The sequence below is a fragment of the Pseudorasbora parva genome, chromosome 1, assembly GCF_024679245.1.
Source record: "Pseudorasbora parva isolate DD20220531a chromosome 1, ASM2467924v1, whole genome shotgun sequence".
In the NCBI taxonomy this organism is placed as follows: domain Eukaryota; kingdom Metazoa; phylum Chordata; class Actinopteri; order Cypriniformes; family Gobionidae; genus Pseudorasbora; species Pseudorasbora parva.
The window spans coordinates 64,955,003-64,979,047 of NC_090172.1; the positions used below are offsets into that span (position 1 = coordinate 64,955,003).

General features: G+C 37.0%; 1 long non-coding RNA gene across 1 annotated transcript; it reads left to right on the top strand.

Annotated features, from left to right (window-relative positions):
• Positions 1-17,054: 17,054 nt before the first annotated feature.
• Positions 17,055-18,891, top strand: LOC137087899 (uncharacterized). The gene is made up of 4 exons (XR_010907541.1): positions 17,055-17,551; positions 18,005-18,317; positions 18,473-18,549; positions 18,834-18,891. It is a non-coding gene; the product is annotated as an uncharacterized lncRNA (long non-coding RNA).
• The last annotated feature ends 5,154 nt before the right edge of the window (positions 18,892-24,045 follow it).

Genomic DNA, 24,045 nt, shown 5'->3' on the forward strand with positions numbered 1-24,045 from the left:
TGCATCTATCCATCATAAAAGTGCATCTGTCCTTCATAAAAGTGCATCTGTCCATCATAAAAGTGCATCTATCCACCATAAAAGTGCATCTATCCATCATAAAAGTGCATCTATCCATCATAAAAGTGCATCTATCATCATAAAAGTGCATCTATCCATCATAAAAGTGCATCTATCCATCATAAAAGTGCATCTATCCATCATAAAAGTGCATCTATCCATCATAAAAGTGCATCTATCCATCATAAAAGTGCATCTATCCATCATAAAAGTACATCTATCCATCATAAAAGTGCATCTGTCCAGATGTCTTTTCGTTATTTGTATTGCTGTTGAGTTTCTCCAAGGTGCTTTTTGTTTGGTACTCTTTTTCTTGACTTTTAGAGGAGCAATATCATCAATTACAATCTTTACTTTTGAGTTAAAGGAGTCAAGGAGAAAATCAACAGAGTCTGCAGATATGCTTGGTTTTAGAGATAAAGCCTTCATAAACAGCACATTAGTGTTCTCATTTAAGCATCTCTTTTTGACAGAGACAGATCTAGCTTCAATGGCAGGAGAGATTGATATATCAAATAAAATACAGAAATGATCAGACAGGGCCACATCCTTAAAGGGGGGGTGAAATGCTGTTTCATGCATACTGATCTTTTTACACTGTTAAAGACTTGGAATCCCATACTAAACATAGACAAAGTTTCAAAAGTTAAGGTGGACGTTTGATGGGAGTATTTCTTTGTCAAAAATACTACTTCCGGTTAGTCATAAGTTTCGGCAAGTTTTTTGAGATCATGCGTCCCCTTTGACGTTAATGGGGGCGGAATTTCCTTGTATGGGCCTTACGGACAATTCTACCGGAAGCGCGTGAGAGAGAGCGTGGGAGAGAGCGAAAGCAACAGGCTACCCCCATCAAAGCGCTGGCTTGTAGGATGCTAAACAGGTGATATAACCAGTAGCTACTGACTTACCCACTGATAGGCCGGCGGTCGATCTGTATTAGCACTTTCCTCACGCGACGGGCGAATCACTTTCCTCACAGAGCGACTCACTTTCCTCACGCGGCAGGCGAATCACTTTCCTCACTGAGCGAATCACTTTCCTCACAGAGCGACTCACTTTCCTCACGCGGCGGGCGAATCACTTTCCTCACTGAGCGAATCACTTTCCTCACAGAGCGACTCACTTTCCTCACGCGACGGGCGAATCACTTTCCTCACAGAGCGACTCACTTTCCTCACGCGGCAGGCGAATCACTTTCCTCACTGAGCGAATCACTTTCCTCACAGAGCGACTCACTTTCCTCACAGAGCGACTCACTTTCCTCACGCGGCGGGCGAATCACTTTTCTCACTGAGCGAATCACTTTCCTCACAGAGCGAATCACTTTCCTCACAGAGCGAATCACTTTCCTCACAGAGCGAATCACTTTCCTCACAGAGCGAATCACTTTCCTCACGCGGCGGGCGAATCACTTTCCTCACTGAGCGAATCACTTTCCTCACAGAGCGAATCACTTTCCTCACTGCAGCGCGCTGCTGCATACGTCATTATTTAGCTCCGCTCACACGACACGCCCCCACCCGCTCGGCTTTTTTCGGAAAGACTCGGAACAGCGCATCTTTCTTATATAATTATAAAAAAAATAAAGACTTTTCGGAGATATGCAGGATGCAATGCTACTCTATAGGTACTCAAGATTGACATGACACTGACTGAAACTGAGTGTTTCACCCCCCCTTTAATAACAATTGATGAAATGTTTAGACCCTTACTGATAAGTAAATCTAGAGTGTGTCCACGATTGTGTATGGGTCCATGTACATGCTGTGTCAAATCAAAAGTGTTAAGAACAGTCATGAGCTCTTTTGTTGTACTGGATTCAATATTGTCTATGTGAATGTTAAAATCCCCAGCAATAGCAAAACAGTCAAACTCTGAGGAAATTATTGATAACAGTTCTGTAAAGTCCTCAGTGAAGCCTGCAGAGTATTTCGGAGGCCTGTAAATAAAGAAAAGCAGGATGCGTGGAGAAACTTTTAACACAATACCCAGATATTCTAGAGACAAATAGTCACCAAATGATACTTGCTTACATTGATAGAAATCTTTAAAAAGAGCAGCAACACCTCCACCTCTCCTAACAGCTCTGCAAACACTCATAAAAGTAAAGTTAGGAGGGGCTGCTTCATTTAGGACTGTTGCACTACAGTTTACTTCTAGCCACGTTTCATTTAGTAGCAAAAAATCAAGGTTGTTAGTGGTTATTAAGTCGCTGACTAGGAATGATTTGTTCTTAAGTGAACAGATGTTTAAAAGTGCTAACTTAACAGTATTCATTTTTTCCTCCACATTAATCCTATTTTGACAGGTAACAGGCAGCAGATTATATTGGTTTGTTAAACGGCCTGACAAGGCCTTAGACTTTCTTTCACGTAACAGAACAGAGATAGAGAAAGAGGCAGGCACACTGGGTTCCCCCTTGTTTTGTAAACATTTGATAAAGGTACTGTTATCATAGCGGGGACCCAAAACACATCACTGAGAGCTGGAATCAATTGTTTTTGGTTCACCCACAACAGATGGAGGAGGGTGTGGGCCCTGACGTTGTGACCGAAGAAATCTCACAGGAGGAGGGCGAGGGCGACCAAATATTGGTCGATATTTGGGGGCTCACAGCGATCGAGTGTGATAGTCTGATTCCAGCATGAACCAAGTCCTCCATTTTCTCTGAGAAGCTCAGATGCGTGGATGCTGGACAGAGGAATGACATGTCCGGAGAGAGGGGCTGTTGCTCTGGTGTTATCAGAAGCTGAAATATGTTGTCTTGGCTTTGCTGTCCATTTTCCAGAAAATCATCCTTGGGTGCTGAATCTTGGAGCAGTTCTAATCCTTCACAGTCTGTCTGTGGTGAGCTCTGTGGGCAGGGCTCAGCTGGGAGTGTGTCCGTGAGCAATTGTTGTTGTGGGCGCGTGGTCTTATAATTGTCCTTGTGGGATGTGTCAGCCACATGTCCATTGACAGCTGCTGAAAAGAAGTCCTGTGGTCGTCCATACTCTGTATCAGGTTGAGTGGGTTAGAACACACAGCTGAAGGATGATGAAGGGAAAAATAAATATTGTCCTTTAACACTCTTGCACCAAGTTTGTTTGGGTGATGGCCATGTGATGTAAACAATTGTCTCTGACTCCAGAAGAGATTAAAGTTCAGGCGGACCTGGAACCTGTGGCGTGGGCAGACCTGGACCCTACGGCGTGGGCGGACCTGGACCCTGCGGCGTGGGCGGACCTGGACCCTGTGGCGTGGGCGGACCTGGACGTTCTGGCGTGGGCGGACCTGGACCCTGTGGCGGGGGCGGACCTGGACCCTGCGGCGGGGGCGAACCTGGACCCTGCGGCGTGGGCGGACCTGGACCCTGTGGCGTGGGCGGACCTGGACGTTCTGGCGTGGGCGGACCTGGACCCTGTGGCGGGGGCGGACCTGGACCCTCAGGCGAAGACATGGGCAGCAACGGTAATGGCAGTTCAACTGGCAATGACGGTAATGGCAGTTCAATGTGCCCCTGGAGGCGAGGGGAGGAAGACTAGGCTTAAACAAACAAAAGTCTTGACTTGACTTGACAAAACTCAACCTGATTTAAACTAACACTCACCTACAGCGGGTTACACATACAATAACTGACAATGACACATCACAAACATGAGGGCTTAAATACACAAGGGCTAATGACAAGACAAGTGACACCTGTGAACAATGATCAACCCATAAACCAATGATAACATGACACATGAGGGCATGGAATCGGCACTGAATAGTCGGCCCTCTAAACCCATTCACACACATACACACACACACACACACACACACACACACACACACACACACACACACACACACACACACACACACAGATGACTCATCTATGAGTCGACTATAGAGAGATTCGACAATTCTGATATATCCTTAGTCCTAAAATAAACAAAAAAAATTGTTGTAAATTTTAAAAGTAACACATTACTTTATAGTTACTTAAAAGAGTAATCTAATTACATAAGTATTGCTTGAATAACTTGGATCTGAGAGTGCAAGCATGACATTGAACCATCAACACATTTTAACAGTGATTCAATGCCATTACCATTGCATTTGCCCCCAATATTAATTGCAGGTGCAAATGATGTTCTTAAAAAAATAAAAAATAAATAAATATATATATATATATATATATATATATATATATATATATATATATATATATATATATATATATATATATATATATATATACAGTATTGTTCAAAATAATAGCAGTACAATGTGACTAACCAGAATAATCAAGGTTTTTAGTATATTTTTTATTGCTACGTGGCAAACAAGTTACCAGTAGGTTCAGTAGATTATCAGAAAACAAACAAGACCCAGCATTCATGATATGCACGCTCTTAAGGCTGTGCAATTGGGCAATTAGTTGAAAGGGGTGTGTTCAAAAAAATAGCAGTGTCTACCTTTGACTGTACAAACTCAAAACTATTTTGTATAAACATTTTTTTTTTCTGGGATTTAGCAATCCTGTGAATCACTAAACTAATATTTAGTTGTATGACCACAGTTTTTTAAAACTGCTTGACATCTGTGTGGCATGGAGTCAACCAACTTGTGGCACCTCTCAGCTGTTATTCCACTCCATGATTCTTTAACAACATTCCACAATTCATTCACATGTCTTGGTTTTGCTTCAGAAACAGCATTTTTGATATCACCCCACAAGTTCTCAATTGGATTAAGGTCTGGAGATTGGGCTGGCCACTCCATAACATTAATTTTGTTGGTTTGGAACCAAGACTTTGCCCGTTTACTAGTGTGTTTTGGGTCATTGTCTTGTTGAAACAACCGTTTCAAGGGCATGTCCTCTTCAGCATAGGGCAACATGACCTCTTCAAGTATTTTAACATATGCAAACTGATCCATGATCCCTGGTATGCGATAAATAGGCCAACACCATAGTAGGAGAAACATGCCCATATCATGATGCTTGCACCTCCATGCTTCACTAGCTGCGTTTCCATTACAGATTTGCGAAAAACTTTTGCGATATTTCTTAAATGTCGATAAAAAACTGTTGCGAAATGACAGCGTTTCCATAGCTGCAGTTATGCGACTAAAACATATTATTTTCCTCTCGCGATAGGTCATTCCAAAATGATGGCACTTGGTAGGTTTGTATATCCCATCCACCACACTAGCCATTACTATTATTGGAAGGAGACGTGTGTTATTCAAGCATTAATGGCAAGGAAAGCCCCTTAGGTTACTTAAGCGGCACGGATATGAGGTGTGTGTGTGTGTGTGTCAGATCTGCTTCAAGGTCTTCATGATAATGTAGCATTTCTGTGTTTAGAATCCAGTATTACTGTAATCCTATTGTCTTTTATGAGTTTAATAAAAAACTTGTCTTCTCTCCAAACCGAACCGTCATCTGTAAAGAATGATCGACTTTTACACGCGCCAGGTTGACGCATATAGAGTAGAGCGAAATGTTTGAATTTGCATGGTAACTCAAATGTTTGTTGTTTTTTTGTTTTTGTTTTTACCACTTTCGTTATTTTGGCTAGATATTTCATTTGATGGGCATGTGAATTGAATTTAGAAATGCTTTGGAAAAGAAAAAAATGGCATTTAATAAACAAAATAATTTTTTTTTAAATAAAGACCGCGTTTGGAGTGAGTGCATGCAAAATAATTAGTTCCCTGAGTCCACAAATAAAAATAGACAGTTTATAGTTTATAATTATGTCTTGAACTTATCTGTAGAGCTAAAAATGACAAGAGTATTGTAAATTGTTTAATCTCTCTTAAAGGAAGAAGGAAAAAATGAGAACGTCGGCGCTTTTATCGGCCGTGGGTTAAATAAAACATAGCCTATCTACGAAACTAAATAGGCTACGTTTAGCCTAAACATTAGCCTGTAATATTATTATTTTAATTGATATGTTGATTATGAAAAGTGAGCAGCATGAGTAAGAATCACAATATGTTTGAGACCTGGGGAGTCACATGAGTTTGATCACTTCGAGTTTTATTTTCTAGAAAGTCTTTCTTAAAAAATTTTTTTCGTTTTGTATAAATTGTATTTTTATTTTTATCGATGTTTCATCAATTAATTGCCTGTTTATTAAATAAGAAGCAAACTAAGATCGTCTGGAATGGATTGACGTGCGTAACTGCCTGTTTCCTCAGCCTTTGAGTAAGGCTGAAAATACAGGCTGGCTCTTTCTGTTTTAAAACATTTCTTGAATATATGTCTTAATTACAGTATATATAGCCTGTAGTCCTTATTAGGAGAAAATATATGTCCTTTTAACTACATTATCTTGTTATCACGACACAAGTGGAAATAACATAGGGCCAATATATTATATTTTCATGAGTGGAAAATATAATATATTGGCCCTATGTTGCAGCAATGTGTCACCGCAACAGGTGACCTGAAATGCGGAAAAACCGTTTCCATTGCAGTTTTGCGAAAATGTCCTTTTTCGAATTGCCTGAAAAACCACCTCATGAGAGCGTAAAAACTTTTTTGCGATATATGGGAGTTTTTGCGAAATTGCCGCGTTTCCATTAACGCGTGTTTTCTATTCGCAATTTCAATATGCGCAATTTGAAGGGTAATGGAAACGCGCCTAATGACTTCACTGTGTACTGTGGCTTGAATTCAGAGTTTGGGGGTCGTCTCACAAACTGCCTGTGGCCCTTGGACCCAAAAAGAACAATTTTACTCTCATCAGTCCACAAAATGTTCCTCCATTTCTCTTTAGGCCAGTTGATGTGTTCTTTGGCAAATTGTAACCTCTTCTGCACATGCCTTTTTTTTAACAGAGGGACTTTGCGGGGGATTCTTGAAAATAGATTAGCTTCACACAGACGTCTTCTAACTGTCACAGTACTTACAGGTAACTCCAGACTGTCTTTGATCATCCTGGAGGTGATCATTGGCTGAGCCTTTGCCATTCTGGTTATTCTTCTATCCATTTTGATGGTTGTCTTCCGTTTTCTTCCACGTCTCTCTGGTTTTGCTCTCCATTTTAAGGCATTGGAGATCATTTTAGCTGAACAGCCTATCATTTTTTGCACCTCTTTATAGGTTTTCCCCTCTCTAATCAACTTTTTAATCAAAGTACGCTGTTCTTCTGAACAATGTCTTGAACGACCCATTTTCCTCAGCTTTCAAATGCATGTTCAACAAGTGTTGGCTTCATCCTTAAATAGGGGCCACCTGATTCACACCTGTTTCTTCACAAAATTGATGACCTCAGTGATTGAATGCCACACTGCTATTTTTTTGAACACACCCCTTTCAACTAATTCAACTAATTGCCCAATTGCACAGCCTTAAGAGCGTGCATATCATGAATGCTGGGTCTCATTTGTTTTCTGACAATCTACTGAACCTACTGGTAACTTGTTTGCCACGTAGCAATAAAAAATATACTAAAAACCTTGATTATTCTGGTTAGTCACATTGTACTGCTATTATTTTGAACAAGACTGTATATATATATATATATATATATATATATATATATATATATATATATATATATATATATATATTTTATTTTTATTTTTTTTATTTATTTATTTATTTTTTTTAAGAATGTTCAAAGAATGTTTTCTGCCAACATTATGACAATATGTAACTCATTCCCCGCAAGCGTTTTTGATAATTTTCACAAATGTTTCATGGTCCCATAATAGTTTGTTGTATGAATGTCTGAATATTCAAAATATCAAAATAAAGTACTGAGCCACTGCTTTTGAACAACAAAAACAACAAACTTTTTTCCCCCTAGTTTTATTTTAGCTTTCTGCATTCTTTTTTATCAACACTTGAATATGGGTAAGCTTCATAAAAAATAAAACAATTACAAAAATATATATTTTTGACCAAAAAGCTGAGAAAATCATGTTTTTGTCAAAGACTACATCCAGATGTGATTCAGAGCGATGAAGCACCCCAAAGCTTCACAGTCATGTAGCTCGTACTTGGTTGACATTTCATTCCTTAACATTAGGCAGATTTATATGAAGTTTAATGTTGACGATCGTGACACGAACAATGTAGGGCAGACTGGGTTTAGTTGTAACACGGGGAGAGTTGTAACTCTATCTATTCCACGAATCACAGATAAGATATTCACATAAGATGTCATATGACAGTTTCAGTTTTCTCTGGCTTCCTTTATGATCCCACATGGATGTTTTCCAGTCTGCGCTGCTATGTCTCCTGAAGCTACAGCAGAAAATCTAATTCTGAGGTAAGAAAGTAAAAAAAATATCAGGTCAAACTGTAGTTTCTCTAGTAAAGAATGGTGTATCAACCTAATGCTAATTTCAAAGCACCATGCTAATACAGCTAGCTAAACAGTGGGTAACAGAGGCGGGGTAGGTTGTAACACATTTTGAAACTATCCACTTACATACAACTAAGGATATTTTTGTGAATTTAATAATTCTACAGAATATCTATGTTTATGTTAAATTGCTCTCACTCACTCACACACACACATGGATACTTTTATTTGGATCTGATAGACATTGCACAAGATAATAAGATCCACATACTCTGGGAAGAGTCAATGACAAGGTGAAAGGTTTATAGTTCACGGCTCACATACTTTTACAAGCTCTTCCATTTATAATACTTTACACGTTAAGGATAAACAAAACATCTCTATCTCCATATCTGCATGCTCCCTATGGTGGCTGAAACTTGCAAGCCTTTTTGCCCCCTTTTTTTTTGCAGCCCCCCCCCCCCCCCCAACTGCCCCCCTATATATATATATATACATCTATATCCCAGTCTGTAAATGAGATCTACCAGTGGTTGATATTTCAATAGTTTTGAATAGTAATAAGTGTCCATATAGATGTCAAAACAGCAGCCCACCTCAAAAATACATACACACTTCATAACCTCTTTTATAATTACGATGTCAGGAGTATTGGGAATGTTTTTAAAATAGTCACTGTCAGATGTGTTCTGATGAAACCACTTAACCTGTACAGTGCCATGCTTGTAAATCTTACTCTCATGTCCATAGTTTATCTCCTTAAGTCCTTTTTGACCAGATCAACCTGCCGGTCATGTCTGGCCACATAAAGTCCTTTATAATTGTGGCATCCGTTTAGAATATGAGCAACAGTTTCATTCTCTTGCTGAGTTGGGTGAAATATACAGTAAGGCTCATGCTTAGATGGATACCATGTTGCCAGATTGTATTTAGTTGGGAGACATTGTAATCTTGCTTAGTCATGGATATTAGGATGTCATCTGAAATTGAGGGGTTTGTCAAAACAGAATGACACTGAATGGTCAGCAAATTGTAGTAATGCAAGTTTTCCTTGTAATCTGACTCCTGTCCAGTGCTGTCCGCTTTGGGTCTGTCTGAGATTAAGAATTGAGTCTCTTGTGTGTTTAATCTGCAGCTGGTGAGATGTAATGTCTTTATTGAGGATCGCTAGGGTGGAAACCAACGGATCGGTGAATATATTATCATTGAGAGCAGCTACTTCTCCGACGGATCCCAGACAGGACAGCTGTATTCCTATACGGTGGCAGAAATCATTTAAATCCAGCCAGTCGGAGCACACTCGAAATCCGGCTGCTCTGATGTTCAACTTTTCATTCTGCTTTAGTTTAAAGCCAAGAAACTGAGAATTGTTTGTGGATGCAGCAGGTATTTTGCAACACTGTAGATGTAGAAACAGCGATTCACGTGCTAGTTCTCTAAAAGTTATACCGTCATTGTTGAGCATGTTTAGAAGATGTCCTGTTCTGGAAGAGGTGTAGAGCCATTCAATGTTTGGAGCGCCGAGACCTCCGCTTCTGCGCGGCTGGAAGATAATGTCCCGAGTTGTACGGCTATTAAGACCAAACCATTTCCTCACCAGCTTCACCATTTTGTTGTTCATTACTGACAATGTACATTGTGGAATATGTATGTTCGGGAAAAGATGTTGGATTTTTGCCGCTGCAATCAGTCTGATGGCCTCAATTTTCATCATTATGGGAAGTGGGGCAGCATCGATCAGCCCAAGTCTTTGGGTGTACTCGTGACACAGCTCTGTGATCTGTTCCTCCCAATCGCAACTGATGTTAAATTTATGACCCAGATAAGGATAAGTTCCGTGGCGTTCATACAGTCGGATAGGATGTGAAAGCAGGGGGGTTGTCAGACTTTGCTTGGTACCATCTGTTTCCTCCACTGCGTCTCTCATAGAACGCAGCACATTTAGTATGTTTGATGTCTAAACCTGACCGCTTTATGAACTCATCGGTGCAGAGGAGAATGTTGGAAATTACACTTTCATCTCTTGAGGAGATTTCCATATCGTCCATTGACAAACACACACACACACACACACACACACACACACACACACACACACACACACACACACACACACACACACACACACACATGAATGTCCACGCACAGACATGCACAAATGCACACAATATGCACACCAAGACCAATTTGTATTTGTTATCATCTTACAAAGTCTGTGATATAGTTGAAGAAAATTAAATTGTTGCCATTTGTAGAAGACAAATGTGGGTACTTTGCCTAAAAGGTTCAGACGTGTAGCTACAAAAAAGTGCTGAAGAAAAAAGTGTCACAACCATAATTAATAAAGTTTTTGTGATTACATTTTGGAAACTTTATTAAAGAACAGATACCATTGAACAAATATTATATTAACATTACTGGAAGAATGTTTTGTTCATAACTTTGGCTAACCTTCTCTCAAAGTTATAATCTGGGTTAACTCCTTCCTAATCGCCTATGAATTTATAATATCTCAAAACTCAGAAATTATAGTGCAGTGAGCTTGATGCTATTAAATGAGAAGTGCGCTAGTTAGCATAGCAAAACTTGTTTGACGTCATTCAGCTTCACTGGTATGGGGTGGGGAAAATGTTTTTAGTGTTTCACATTTTTTTATCTATCACACAACAGCAGCCTCCTCTCCAACTGCGGTGTTGATTCTGATCGATGTGAGTACTTCAAATTTCACATTATAATTCCATTTCTGAAACTGATTTTAAGTTTTGCTATCAGCCCATTCTTGCATTCTTTAACGAGTAGAAATTAAGTGTGGCCCTTTTAAGAGCTGCGCGCGCTCCCTGCTAAAAAGGTCTGCATTTTGTGTATGCGCGCACTGCGTCTTGAGCTCCCATGTGTGAGGATTATTTTCTGTTGCTTACAGTCAGTTATTTTGTTTTATTAAGTAATGCTGTGGACGGAAATGGAGTTTGTGATGAGAGTTTCGCCGGGAATAAAGTGCGAGCTGTTTGATGTTGATCACCTCCGTGTTTGCATCAACTCTAGTTACATTAAGTGAGCTATCCGAAGTTTTCACCCGGACATAAGCCTTAGGCTACACTACCTGCAAATAAGTGTTAATGTAAAGTGATGATATAAAGTCATGATATATGATATACAGTTAATGCAATGATATGATGCATTAACCTTCTGAAAAATCTTATAGCGTACAATAAAGATTCATATCATTGTCATCTATACGAAGAAACTTTTTCCATTTTTAGTACTTTGTTTTCATAAACATGCAAAAAAAAAAAAAATGCTTAAAACCCTTTTTCACCCTTAGCTTTTGTATCAAGGGGGTAGGGAGCAGCAGCTCGTTTGCATTTTAAGATACATGCATGAAAACAGCATATACTTGCTTTCACTCAAAAATGGTCTTTTGAGCTGAAACTTTATAGACACATTCTGGGGACACCTGAGACTAGTGATGGGAGCTTTTCAATCATTTAAATCAATTTTGAATCATTTTGCGAAGCAATTGGGTCAAATGATTCAATGTTTAAAAAAAACAAAACAAAAAAACAGCCAGGCCAAATGTAAAAAACAAAAACAACAATTGCAAATGTTTTATTCCAAATGATTGCATATATTGATATATTTTTTTATATATGCATGGTTTAGCTAAACAGGCTATTAAGAAACTATTAACTACATTGTAAAATCTAATCATTCACTTTAAATTTAAAAACTTTAAGGGGGGGGGGGGGGGATGCTGTTTCATGCATACTGAGCTTTTTACACTGTTAAAGACTTGGATTCCCATCCTAAACATAGACAAAGTTTCAAAAACTAATGTTGGACGTTTGATGGAGTATTTCTGTGTCAAAAATACTCCTTCCGGTTTCTCACAAGTTTCGGAGAGTTTTTTTCGAGTATGGCTCGGCTTGACGTCGATAGACCGGAAGGTCCTTGTATGGGCCGTACGGGCTCTTCTCCCGGTAGGGTGCGCGCGTGTGACCAGAGGTAGAGAGGAAATGCACGCCCATAAACACTCTTAGCTGCAGATCCAGTCGTCCGTGAACACTTCTGTCGTTATAGTCCGCGCCGCGCTCCACTTTATTCCTATGGGTGACTTCAACGCTTCAGCACAGCATTCCGGGAAGGCAGCGCTGCATTTGAACCGATTTGAACGCAAAAAAATTACAGGAAGCTTCACAACATCGTGGCTCTCCACTGCTGTCAGAGGACTTCATCAAATCATACCAAAGAAGTGTGTTTTTGACAGAGCGGTCCCAGCGATAAAGGTTCGGTCCTGCTTTGGAAGCAGCCGGTGAGTTAAACTGCTTCAAATGTCTGTGCTGTCGGCTATCGTTGCGTGAGTAAACATCAGTAAACGACACGATCGCGTGCTTCGTCATTCAAATGCTCTAACGGTTACTCCATTGTTGTTCTCTGTATAACGTTACAGTATTCTGACGTGCAAAACCGTTTTGCTTGCTACTGCTAAGGTTTAGTCGCATACAATAGTCCATAAACCGAATCATGTCCTCATAAACTGCGAGTAAACACACACAAATGTTGACCGGCCACTAAATACAGTCCATACCACAGAGACGGACGTCCTGCTGTTGCTGTTTCTCCTGTTCAATTTATTTCAGCCTCTGAATGATTCTGGATCATTATCTGTATTAGCTGAGATCGATAACCATGTGTTTCTCCACGCTTGAGGACGTCACCGCTTTGCGCGCTCGTCATTCTTTAGCTCCGCCCACACGATACGTTCAAGATTTTTATAGCTGGCAAAGTTAAAGTCCAATGAAATACACTGAAAACCATCTGTCTGTCCTTTTAAAAGCAACTGAATGCCCTGCTACATTAGATATATTAGATTAACCTTTGATGCATGCCATCACACTGGTCACTGATTCTTGAGATAAAGGACAAAACATGTCCTAATAGTATAGTGATTGCAGTACCAGTTTTGGCCACAATCTTACACTTCCTTTAACATCAGTTAATGTATTCATGTAAATAACATGAACTAACCATGAGCAGTTCATTTGTTACTGTATTATTTAATCTTTGTTAACGTTAATTAAATGAAAATACAGCTGTCCATTGATTCTTCATGTTAGTTTACAGTGCATTAACTAATGTTAAGAAGGTTTTAATAAAGTATTAATAAATGTTGAAATTAACACTAACACAGATAAAAATATAGCTGCAAGCAGCCATTATCGGGGCCAAGCGCAAGAAAAGCAAACAAGGAAGTCAGCAGCAGACCTACTGCAAAATAAGTAAAGACATTTGGAGACAATTTTTAAGCAAAAAAAAGAGATAATCACATGTTTTGTATAATTATAGTGCCACCAAGTGGCACAATCATACCAATTTTTTTTGTTTGTCCTCGGAGTGAGCCCATAGAAGTGTGTGTCAATTTTGGTGTAAATATCTCATTTTGTTATAGACATTTATGTGAAAAAACACATAAAAAATGACTGACACATGATTTTGATTTGATTTTACTACCCCTTACTATCAATATTTTGAGATTTGGGCTTTAACATTTAGCTATCGACCTATGTTTGGATCATATCGACCTATTACCTACAAAGTTTGGCTTCAATATGTCAAAGTGTCGCAGAGATACAGCCTCAAGAGTCATTTTTGCATTGTGGCTCAACTCTGTTGCAGTGGTATATGAAAACTTTTTTGTCTATCAACACAAAATTCACATTATACAAAATGGCTGATGAAGTTGCAAAGATGCAATTATATCTATTATTACAGTTCATGTATTCATTAAACCTCTGACAGCAATATGAACAGCAGTCTTCATAATAACACTAAAATAACAGTAGGTATACTTAGATGAATAACAGTATATCTAGTATTTTAATTTTTCAGGATATTTAAAATGATACAATACATTTACAGAAGACCATGGAGTGACTGTAAGACACATTAATAGTAGGATTGACAGCGGAAGTAACAACTAATCACTAGGAATAATCGTAGTCTGGTTGTTCGGCTGTTCTGGAGTAGGCTAGCTGCAAATAATAATTTCCATTTCCATTTTACATTTAGCTTGCGTTCATGTAACTGAATCAGGAATAAATTCAGTCAGGATGATTGTAAAATCCCAGTTTAAATCCCTTATCTTGCAATACCCTGCAATAAATCCCTCAGAATTGAACATCAACAATAACAAATGACCTGACACGTTAATGACCCTCTACTCTCTATAGAAATGCATTCATAGAGATTTGTAAATTAATTTTTAGAAAATAATTTGTGCTCAGGCTTGATGTAGAAATTAATAAATAGGAGTTAAAGTAAGTGTCTTTGTTTTTGGTGTGGTTTAAGCTTTTGTGGAAGAGGCGTATCGTCAGATGTTTCCTGAAACTTGTGAGGGTTTCAGCAGATCAGGTCAATTCCTGTCATCGTTTTACTTTCGAGACTGTGATTACAGGTCATTTTTGTTCGTTAGAAATGTAGTTATCCCTGAAAAAAAGTTCCTTACCAATAGGCTTACCTAAGCAGAAAGCGAAAGCTTGGTGTGGCCATCCAGCAACGTCTTCTCCACTTTCTGTCTTAACCTTTTTTTGAAGAAACAAAGAAAAGGCGTAAAAACGATGTAAGTACATTGCATTGTACACCCTTCACAGACAGTAACATGGACGCTGTAGTGTAAAGTGCGATCAGGGGTGATTATAGTGTTCAGATATCTGTGGATGCTTCAGGAATAATTGATAATGCTGGAATATGATGCACTTTAATTTTATTTATTTTATTTAAGGAAAAAAAATTATATTCAGTTTAACAGCATTAGATTTAAATTATGAATGTGCCAAATGCGTTTACAAAATGGCCTGAATCCACTTTGGACCACTCTATCACTGAATAATCTGAAACGAAACAGACCGACCACATTGAGAGAACAACCAGCAAAGGGTGTCAGTATTTATTTTTTTGCAGTACATCCAGTACATGGATGTCTGACAACTTATTTGCTTTTTGCAGTTTTCTGATTTAAAAACATTTAAAACGTCTAAAGAAAAAAAACAAATGAAAATAATAAATAAATAAATAAATATAACGTCTAGAGATAGAGTAGACTACACCCGTTCTGCGGTACGATTGCTCTCTCTCTGAAACTAGCGTACTAGTAAGGCTACCCTTGTGAAAAAGAAGTGTGCTTAATTGTATTGAAAGTGTATTTTTTGTGCACTTAATATATTTAAAGTATATTTTTTTAAAAATGCACTTGTAGATAATATGATATAATTAAAATTAAGTGCCACTTAAGTGTACTTAAAGAGAATACACTTTAATGACAATATTTCTAAACACACTTAAGTACACTTTTTTAAAATTCACTTTGTAATAATATCTAATTAATTTGTATTTTTAAAAAGTACACTTTCATGACAATATTTATAAACACACTTTAGTGCACTTTTAATAAGTGTACTTTGTAATAATATATAATTAATTTGTACTTTAAAAAAGTACACTTTCATGACGATATTTATAAACACACTTTAGTGCACTTTTAATTAGTGCACTTTATAATAATATCTAATTAATTTGTACTTTAAAAAAGTACACTTTCATGACAATATTTATAAACACACTTTAGTACACTCATAATAAGTGCACTTTATAATAATATCTAATTAATTTGTACTTTAAAAAAGTACACTTGCATAACGATATTTATAAACACACTTTAGTGCACTTTTAATAAGTGCACTTTATAATAATATCTAATTAATTTGTACTTTAAAAAAGTACACTTTCATGACAATATTTATAAACACACTTTAGTACACTTTTAATAAGTGCACTTTATAATAATATCTAATTAATTTGTACTTTAAAAAAGTACACTTTCATGACAATATTTATAAACACACTTTAGTACACTCATAATAAGTGCACTTTATAATAATATCTAATTAATTTGTACTTTAAAAAAGTACACTTGCATAACAATATTTATAAACACACTTTAGTGCACTTTTAATAAGTGCACTTTATAATAATATCTAATTAATTTGTACTTTAAAAAAGTACACTTGCATAACGATATTTATAAACACACTTTAGTGCACTTTTAATAAGTGCACTTTATAATAATATCTAATTAATTTGTACTTTAAAAAAGTACACTTGCATAACGATATTTATAAACACACTTTAGTGCACTTTTAATAAGTGCACTTTATAATAATATCTAATTAATTTGTACTTTAAAAAAGTACACTTTCATGACAATATTTATAAACACACTTTAGTACACTTATAATAAGTGCGCTTTGTAATAATATATAATTAATTTTCACTTAAAGAAAGTACACTTGTATGACAATATTTATAAACACACTTAAGTGCACTTTTTAAAAATGCACCTTGTAATGTCTACACCTAAATTTACTTAAACCATTTTAATTATGAGTTTGTTTCATAAAGTACACTTATTTTACTAATGACAAAGCACATGGAAAATAAATGATTTTTTAAAAAAAATTAGTTGTCCAAATTTACATTGGTTAATGTATTTTTCTTCAAAATTTCACTCGCTTACACTCCAGTACAACATACTGTTGAAATGTTATAACTAGCTCATATGAACTCAACAACAAGTGTCAGTTTTCTACATAATTTGACATTGTCAATCTTTATGAGAGGAGTTGCCTAATGTACTGTAGGCTACTTTACATCTGTGTAGAATAACCTACTTTCAATATTATGTTGTTGTATGGCGATTAAACACACATTTAATTGCATTAATTCCAAGAAAAAGTTGAACAAATCTAAACCAAATTAATTTGCATTAAAATTCAGTTAAAATAGGCTACATTTAATTTTAATCAGACTCTAAACATGATTGACTTTTAGTTAGGTGAATGAGTCAAGTTCTCTGAAATACAGTCCAACTACACAGTGTGTTAGAACAACCTGAACAGAAATGGATAATTAATAAGTGATTTATAATCAACATTTAATGCACGAAATATCTTATTTTATATTTATACTTAATATTTCAATGCGCATGCGCCAAAAATACTACGTCATGATTTTGAAAAATGCGCGTCCGCCATGATTGCGTCATCTCGATGCGTGAGGGAAATGAAGCTGAAGAGAACAGACAACAGAGGAGCGAACCGTTTGGATCATTACAGATGAGACGTTATATGCTACAAATAACGAGTCAAGTAAGTATATCTTGATATAAGCTCTCTTGATTTTACATTTTCACCGTAACATGGTAGCTCTCTATTACAGTGTAGTAGTTATTTAGTTTAATCGCAGATAGGATAGACGCAATATGGACTCGGGAGGTGAATTAACATTAATCATGTTTCCTATGTATCTAAGATTGTATTATACTAATTTCTTAAATCGGAATGTGATCGCCGGTGTGGGCATGTTCAATGAATTTGCCTGCTGTAAATACAATATTTTAATCGATCTCCTACTTTTTAAATGGACAGAAGACATTTAACGTTATATACATTTATTCCATATATTAACTTAACGTATAACAACAACCAGTAATGAAATAATGATTTTAATATGTTCTTTTCTTTTTGCATTTGGAGAGTAAGATGTTAAAGTACTATTTGTGTTTTTAATATTTTGTGCTTATTTTTTATTTTATTTTGTAGGATCAATACAGATGTGTTATTGGAGATCCAGTGCAAGCTGTGTGGAATCACGGAGCCATCCTGATGAGGTCCAGTTAATGTTAATTATGAATTTATGCCCAGCCATGACACAAGCTAAAACATAACTATCAAGTCTTTAGCTTTTAAATGCTTTGCATCTTGTCCATTTGTAAGTAATACATTCCCACTTGTGCATTTACAGATCCCCTAATCATTATATATTTTACAGGCCACACACCCAAAGGAAAGGAGCCGCAGCATTGCTGTGCCAGGCGTGGTAAATGCAGGAACATCCTTCATGGAGATGGGCGAGGTAAGCTGAAACTTGCAAGGCAAGATGAGGAAAAATGCAAGAATACTTTTCTCAATTTACATTGGTCTTGGGTTATTTATCTATATTTAAGTTATGTTTAATTCCCTGTAAAGTAGGAATAAAAACCATTATTAAAATGTTCTCTATTTTTAAAGTCCAGTGTCAGTGAAGATGATGTGCTCAGTGGGATACGTGAAGGAACCTCTCCAATCACTCTACCCTGACGACTGAGGTAATTCATCACATAGGGGATGCAGTTGTGGTCAAAAGCGTACACACACCGTGCAGAATAAACTGCTTCATCAGGGCAGGACTAGATAAAAAAGAGACAACATGCTCATTTTTATGATCCCTCTTATGGCTATTTCTTTTTTTCTTCTTTTTTTCATACAGATACTGCTGTGTGAATATATAGTGTACATCTATCGTTTTAATTTAATTGAGCCAATTATAATAATGGATAGATCTGTTTTATAAACAAGTTTTTTCTTTGCGTTTTCTTTTTCTTTCCTCAAGGTATATATTTTTTTGCTTTCCTGCCTCTTTGGAACATGTCCATTCACATCTACTGCGGAGAGATGGTGCACCAGTTTCCTACTGATGGAGAGCTTCTGGGACATTGACATAAACAGCACTTTCCAAACAACTTGAAAAGAGTTGGTGACAAACAATTTTGTGTGCCTTTGGAGTTCTTCCGTTTTTTTTTTTTTTTTTTCTTCATTCACTGTAATGCTGGAATAAGATTTTAGAATAAACCTTTTGGTCCTAATTTTGGTGCTAGTAAAGGTTTAAGAGCTTATAAGTTCAGTAACACTTTACAATAAGATCTAATTTGTTAACGTTATTTAATGTATTGACCAACATGATCTAACAGTGATTTCTTTTTATTTATTTTTTTTATTTAATTTTTTACAGTGTTTATTAATAGTTGTTGACCTTGCTTAATAAATTATAGTTCAAAGCTGGTTAATTAAATTTATAGTCATTGTTCATGCAAGTTAAAAATGCATTAAATAATTAACATTTAAGATTGCATTAATAATAGGGGTGTAACAGTACACAAAGCTGACATTTCGGCGAGGAACACTAAATATAAAAATGCTTCTTTTTTTTATTGGTTTACTGAACAAATTGTAATTATCCTAATCTAAAGGTTTCTTAAAGAATTAAAAATATAATATAAAAAATATCTCTACTAATTATTATTATTATTATTACCTTTATTTAACCAGGAGAAAAACTCACCGAGATTAAAATGTCCTGTCCTGGCCAAGATAGCCAGCTGTGTTTGCATGTACAGTTATACATAAAAAGTCACATAAAAAACATAAAACATACAACCAGTCAAAAACAATTACACACCATTAATTTACTCTCAAAATGATGTAGTAAAATTTTAAAATGACTAAATGTCACCAGATCTTTTAGCTTCAACTCAGTCTGGAGCAAATTCCAATCTGAGGCTGCGACATATCTGAAGGACTTTTTACCAAGCTTTACTCTAACAAAGGGCACACAAAGATTATAATTTGATTCAGAATGTAATATATAATTGCCTTGTTGTTTCTGTTTAATCAAACGACAAAGAATGCTGTATAGTGTAGACTATATAGGGAGGCCTTACTTGCACTCGCATTGTATGCAAACGTGTAAACTTCTCATAAGACCGTTTTTGCATTAACTTATAAATCTAATTATAGGTTAGATTTTTTTTCAGGTTTTCAGGTTAAGTAGAATATGATGAATATATAGGCTAATATAATGCATACATTTAGTGAAAGAGTTCATCTCTCTCGTGTTTTATCGACATCTTTCTGCTGTTGAAACACTGAACGATTACACAATGTGATACATTTTAGTAAGTTGTAATGTATCCTTAACATACCTTCTGATGTTAATTCATGTTTATTCTTTGACTATGACGAGGTGATCACATTCACTCGTGCCGCAGTGCTGCTTGAACTGATGTGTCTTTACAGTGATCTGTCATGTCACATTAAAGAGCATCAATATGGCATCACTTGAATTTAATGATAAAATTGACAGAATACATATGTTCTTATGAAAACTTGTATTGAAGTGTGTTCCACTCATTAAACAAGCCGTCTGTTAACTGTTAAAGATTGCATTCGTACCGCTCGGTACACACGTGCACTGTACCGGAAGTCCTTTACCGAACCGGTTCGGTATGAATTCATGTGCCGTTACACCCCTAATTAGTAAATGTTGAAATTAACATTAACTAAGATAAATAAATGTTTATATTATTATTCATTCTAGGTTCATGTTAAATTAAGTAGTTAACTAATTAAACGTTACCCAAAGTTTTGAATCTTAGTGTTGTACATGAAACGATTCTTTTCTTTCCATTTGTTTGTATTTATTCATCTGTTGTGTGAGGTAATTTTCTGTGATGGGTAGATTAAGGTACCTTTGAATGAGGGAGATATATAATAATGCATATAATTACATATAATTGCATATAATCCTCATTGTCCTCCAGACTCTTTCTAAATGAATTTGTGTTTGTGTAAATAGTTTTTTGGGTTTTTCTTGGGCATCAAAAAAAAGTTTTTTTTGTATATTTGTTTTACAGATCGTTTTGTCAATAAATGTAGAGGATTTAAATTTGGATGTGTTTATTATACGAAATTGCAGCTGTATTATTTGAAAAATTTAATTATGAATGTATTTCATTATATTAGAGTGTACATGTAAATTACGTTAAGGTATATTTTAGTTCATATTAATTGCTTGTTTTTAAGACAGTAGAATGGATGTCAGTACATTGAGCAGTGCACTTTAATTACAATTTTAATACATTAGAAGCGATTATGAAAGTACATATAAAGTTGTATTTAAGTACCACTTAAGTTGTTCCAAAAAATCACTCTTAATTGCAACTTATTGTATTTTATTTCAACTTAATATGTGATAAATTTGAAATCAATTACATATAATGTGTGTTAAGTACACCGAAAACATTGCATTTAATTCACACTTAAGTGTATATTTAGCTGACATTAAAGTATGTTTTAGTTCACATTAATTGCTTGTCAGTACATTGAGCAGTGCACTTTAATTACAATTTTAATACACTAGAAGCGATTATGAAAGTACATATAAAGTTGTATTTAAGTACCACTTAAGTTGTTCCAAAAAATCACTCTTAATTGCAACTTATTGTATTTTATTTCAACTTAATATGTGATAAATTTGAAATTAATTACATATAATGTGTGTTAAGTACACCGAAAACATTGCATTTAATTCACACTTAAGCGTATATTTAGCTGACATTAAAGTATGTTTTAGTTCACATTAATTGCTTGTCAGTACATTGAGCAGTGCACTTTAATTACAATTTTAATACACTAGAAGCGATTATGAAAGTACATATAAAGTTGTATTTAAGTACCACTTAAGTTGTTCCAAAAAATCACTCTTAATTGCAACTTATTGTATTTTATTTCAACTTAATATGTGATAAATTTGAAATCAATTACATATAATGTGTGTTAAGTACACCGAAAACATTGCATTTAATTGCACAATTAAGTGTATTTAGTATAAGTATATTATCTGTGTAATAAGTACACTTTATAAAAGTACACTAAAGTGCACTTTTTTTTCACAAGGGTATGCTTATTTAACTTTATAGTGTTAAATAAAAACCTTTTATGCGTAGGCCTACCATAAGATAAAATCTTGCAGGCGTTCATGATTTCTCTGTCCATGCAATAAATGCACATCCTTGAGTGAATGTGGATTTCTAGCATAGGTACTTCTTAGGTAATATGTAAAGTTTGACCCATTTCAGAGGTGGCTAATATCAGAATTTGAATTGACTGAAGAAAGCACTCTTCGAATTTGACGTGCGATGCCGCGCTGACATGTATGCACATGAATCACTGTCGTACACAGTGAGAAATATTTTAAGTTACTGCATAATACATTTTTAACAAGCAGATCATTTTTACTCTAGAGGACCTAGTGAGGCACGAGGGCCTGTGCTGCCGCACTCTTGGCTTAGCCCGTACTGCTTAAAGGGACAATCACATTATTATCAATCAATCATGTTAACACTAACCACTATTCTGAACAGTTTGGGATGACCGAAATCTTATTTCACAAGTAATTTAATATTTTTTAAATGTAGTTTTATAATAAAAATAAATGTTTTAATTATTTTTTTTAAGCTAAAGTCAAGTTAAAACAAGTCTTTTTACAATCCTGATTGTTTCAAACAGGAAAATAATGTGACAGAATTTGATTTGGCCATACAGCTACTCCAGAGAAAACGGTAATGTCATCCAGCTCATTTCAATTATCATTCAGTGACAATAAGGGCAGACTAGTAATTTAGTTTATATAGTTCCCTATATCGAGGGAACTTCGCACTGCGTCGAAACGACGAAATGGGGATGCTCCCTAAGCATCAACGCATCTGAAGTATGAATGAAACTAGTCCAATCCTGATGGGTGCAACGTCATGACGTAGATGTGACGGCATCACCGGAAGCTATAAAGGGATGGCCGGCGCATAGTAGCGTCAGTTATCGCTCTTCAGCATAACGCTCTGTGTGTATTGTCTGTCTATTTATTGTTGTACGTCCCATATATCACATATATTGTTTTAAAATATCATGGCGACCAAGAGCACTGAGTTCAGGCCGTGTGTGCCTCCGTGCCCTCATTTTATGCTGGGGTTAACACACATTCGCTATGTGTTCTGTGTTTGGGTGTTCAGCATGCCATTTTGTGAGCATTGCGAAGAGCTGACGCTCAAGGTGCTTTGATCGGCTGGCCGTTTTTAATGATGGCGGTTAACCCCCGTGGCTTTGGACCAGCGGCCGCCGAGGCGGCTCGGCGTCGCAGATCATGGGGTTCACAACTGGATTTGTCAGCGGAGATTGAGACTGCCGAGGCACTTTCTCAATCATCCGCTGACAGTTCAGATGACCGTCCTCCCCGTGTGGAAGCCCGCGCTGCGGCTTCTTCCCCCGGGGTGGGCGGTCCGATGCTCGTGCTCTCTGGTTCTGAGGAGCCAGATGAGTTCGACATCGAGGCGGGGGATGAGGATATTGTGTCGCCACTTCATCCGCCCGTCAATGAGGAGTAAGTGGAGGTGTTGACCCGTGCTGTGGCCAAATTAAATATAGAGTGGCCACAAGAGAGGCAGGAGATCCAGCCACCAAGCAGGCTGGATGATCGCTTTCTCTCTCGCCGGGCTCCAACACCTCGCCGGAGCTTACCATTTTTCCCGGACCTGTACAATGAGTTGAGCAGGTCCTGGAACAAGCCTTACTCCGCGTGTGTAGCCAATCCACCGGTACTAGATTATTCAAACGTGCTGGGGGCACGTGAGGCTGGTTATGGGACGATGCTGCGGGTGGAAGATGCTCTCGCGAGCTATCTTTCGCCCGAACCGGCATCGTCCCTTAAAGCCCCGGCACTGCCCACCAAGCCATGCCGTGATACATCTGCATTGGTGGGCAGGGCATATATGGCGGCTGGGTAGTTCCCTGCATACATTGTCAATCTTGCAGGCCTACCAGGCCGACCTCAAAGAATTAGATGAGGGAGAGGGACCCTCCCCGGAGGATATTTTAGAGCTCCGGAAAGCTGCCGACCTGTCTCTCCGCATCACCAAGGTGACGAGCCGTGCCATCGGCCGCTCCATGGCATCAATGGTGACTGTGGAGAGACACTTATGGTTAAATCTATC